Below are 4,068 nucleotides of genomic sequence, written 5' to 3'. Positions count from 1 at the left end.
CTTACCAACCTGCAGATTAACTTAGACAAAACAGATCCAATGTCCGTTTTCAGGCAATTTTTAACTGACGAAATTATAGATCACATAGTAAAGGAAAGCAACCGTTATGCTCATCAGCATTGTCTTCAGTCCAATTGAAACGCAGGTCTATGATGCGGCAGTGGATAGACTGCAGTACAGAAGAAATAAAAACTCTCTTTGGGATATTTATGATTATGGGTATGTGCCCATTACCCAAGATGAGGTTATATTGGTCAAACAACCCCATGTATAAAAATGATGTTATTAAAAAACATATGACTAGGGACCGTTTTGAGATGCTGATCAAGTGTCTCCACTTTGAAAACAATGAGATGATCTATGCAGATGAGCCTCGTTTATCAAAAATAAAATAACTAGTTGAAATGATAAATAAAAGATTTAAGGAAGTGTACGTACCTGAGAAAGACATTGTTGTTGATGAAACAATGGTACCATGGCGTGGTAGGCTACTGTTTCGTCAATATAACCCCCAAAAAACCCACAAGTATGGGGTCAAACTGTATTCCGCCGATGGGTATACATACAAAGTAAAAGTGTATGCAGGTAAGGAAGATATTACAAGAAGTGTCGGCCATGCCCAGAAAGTTGTACTACAACTAATACATGATCTTTTGGATCAAGGTCGCACATTATTTATGGATAATTTTTATAATAATGTGCCACTTGCGGAGTGTTTACTTGACAGACGAACGTATGTATGTGGCACTCTTCGAAGTGACAGGCGAGGAAACCCCAAAAAAGTCACAGAAAAGAAATAGAAAAAGGGGGAAGTTTATGGTCAGTAAAATGAAAAGGGAGTTAAGGTTCTAAAATGGGTTGACAAAAGGAAGGTCCTTATGCTATCAACTCGTCCTCAGGACAGCAATAGTCTTGTGCCATCAGGAAGATGTAACAGAAAAAAAGAAGAGATCCTAAAACCTACAAGCGTATTAGCATACAACAAGATAAAGAAAGGAGTGGACATATCTGATCAGATGTCATCTTGTTATACTCCTCTACGTAAATCTGTAAAATGGTTCAAAAAGGTAGCACTTGAACTCCTTTTTGATACATGTGTAGTTAATGCATATGTTATCTTTAATGCTGATCGGCAAAACCGGGACAAGTATACAATGCTTAAGTTTCGAGAATGTATTATCAAGAAACTCTTGGAAAACCAAGAAACTCTTCAAGCAACAACACCATCCCCTCTTGGTACACCTAAGACCACTCAGCATGTACTATTGACACTAGCTTCAAGAAAAAGGTACCTTCCATGCTATGAAAAAATCGCAGCTGATGATATTTTGAGGAAAGCAAGAAATAATGCAAAAAGGGTAAAAACGTACTGCAATGGCTGCACTAACACTCCTGCTATGTGTTTAGCCTGCTTCAATAAGAAACATTAACAGATTTGTCTGACTTCATCCTGTGTTTATCTTAGCTCTCAAAGCATTGTTCATTAATTTTATCGAATTTATTCTTGATATTTCATTGTAATAATGACGACCTTTAAAGGCAATTTTCTTATAAATATTGTAAAATAAAATCCAATGTAATTGTAAAAAATGTTTGTATATTTTGCCCTCAAAATAACCGTTAGTGGGTCAAATTTGACCCACTATATCTAAAAACCTTCCATAAATGCCGTTCAACAATATTATGTTGCTTAAAATACAACCGCACAGATTTTGGTTGCTATAGAACTAAACATAATCGTGGGTCACATTAGACCCACTTCGCGCCAGAGTAAAGTGCGGCGTGGGTCAAAACTGACCCATCACGTCACATAAAAATACCCGCAGTGGGTCAACATTGACCCACTGCGGCGTGAACGTGTTAATCGGTAAATAATGGAAGAATTTATTTTCAAATATCTCAAGACGAGAGAATAATTTCCCTCTTACCACTTACATACAATATACAATGAAATCATAACCATTTGAGTGTTATTAGTAAATAAAACCAATGTTCCAGTTACTTTATGCTATTGATAAATGACATACATATTTAATATGAAAAAAAATATTTATAATTAATTATGATTTCTCTTAATGACTATTAATTGAAACATTCCAGTAAAATTGAGAGAAACAAAACATATCATAATAAACTACGAAGTGTAGATTCTGATGGTTAATTTTTAGTTGTATATTTCTTCTTTTTAATTTATTTAAGCGTACACTTTTATTACATTACCGTTCAATACATTACCAATGCATAATATGCAATTAATAAAATAGTCTACAAATTGTGTTTTTTATATTTCTAAGGCAGTGGTGTAAAGGTGACAGTTATGGCTGCCCTTTCGTTACGTCACGGTTGACGTCACCACTCATCGCCCGTCTGTCTAATCTACAGACGGTAGCCGGCCATATAGCCACAGCGGAAATGATAACAAACGAACGACGAGTTCGAATGATATCACAACAGCAGTGTTGCCAGTTGATCAGCCATGACCAATCACGTAAAACGTAGGTAAAGTGTTATGTAAAAAGAAAATATAATATTTGTATTGAGGAATCTGAAAGAAATGGTTTGAATCTCATCAGTTCGTTTGCTGATTACTGATTTAGATTCCATATTTTCTTGGGATCCATCTATTTATCAATTAAAATTTTTATATAGTAAAACATGACATTTATAAATTATAGCAACTTTTTAAATAACTACGAATTTGTAAGGGAATGCATTTTCTTATGAAGCTGAAGATTTATTCCTAACCATGCAAACAACTTGTATATCCTGTCATAAGGATTTACCACCATCAGGAAACAGATGTTTATTCTAAAATATAACATGAAATCAAATATATTTACTATTGCGAATTATTAGTCTAATTTTATTTATGACATTCAAAAATACACACGCACAACTATATTCGTACTCCGCTAGCTTAGTTCTATTTAAAATATGAAAACAAACTCCAGGTAAATGTGTTAAAAATGGCTTGGTGTTATATAAATTTGGTATGCGACAGAAACGTGAAAAACGTGTTCCTGTACATTTCATGGATATTGCCAATAATCCAAAACTGTAAATATTTAAGAACACATTGATATGTCTTTTTGGCGAAGTGAAAGGATTTAATGTGACTATATGTAAGGAATTTCCTAGTTTTATATAAAACTTTTTCATATGAACTTTTAAATACACTAAATTTTGATTTATAACAAATTCTGTAAATAGCACAACTTAATTTACCTAATTTGACTAAAAATACAAACACAAGTCATATTTCAGTTTCTTTACACCTCGAGCAATTGCTTTAAATCACTACGACAGTGAACCTGCCACAAAATCCGGTCATCACCAACAGCTTTATCATTACTCTCCGCTTGTGCGTCCATCATATGAAGGGGTTAGAAGACAAGGGGTGCAAGTCCATTTTTTTTGTGAAATGAGTTAGACACAGATTCTTGTAGCTAAATATAATAAAAAGTTGGTGGCCAAGAGGTATAAGTCAGTCACCATCAGGTGCTGAGCTCTAGCAGTGAATACCCTTGACTACAGAACAATAACATTATTTTGATGAGTGGTCAAGAGATGCAAGTCACATGTACCCCTTGTTGAAAGAGCTGCATGGCACACTGTTGTTTTCATTACTCTGTCTGTCAGTGAAGTTTACTGTGGTGGGAAGAGCTTATTATTGTTATTATTAAATATTGTTAATAACAATTATATTGCTTATTGTTAATATTAATGAAATGAGAATTCATTTTTGTAATATTTTGTTAATATTTGGATAATAGACAACTAGATAGAAAGAAATGGCAGACAATTGTTCTTCTGATGGAAGTGATCCTAACCTCTTTGAAGGTAAGTTGTTTACTTAATAAGTAATTAAAACCTGTTTCATTGTTTGAGAGATGAATAGTTTACATTTTAACAAACAAATATGGTACTACCAAGATCATTTTATGCACACTTTCTTCTTAAAGGACAAAGCCTTTTCTTCTGTGACGAAGGGGCCCCACAAATATCCCTTCGTCTGAATATTTGAGGGAATTCTCCCTCCAAGAAGCGATGGTATTGAGTGGGGAGTAG

Source organism: Homalodisca vitripennis, chromosome 5 (genome assembly GCF_021130785.1).
Source record: "Homalodisca vitripennis isolate AUS2020 chromosome 5, UT_GWSS_2.1, whole genome shotgun sequence".
Lineage (NCBI taxonomy): Eukaryota > Metazoa > Arthropoda > Insecta > Hemiptera > Cicadellidae > Homalodisca > Homalodisca vitripennis.
The sequence above is the reverse complement of the archived record's forward strand: the minus strand, read 5'-3'. Positions refer to the sequence as shown.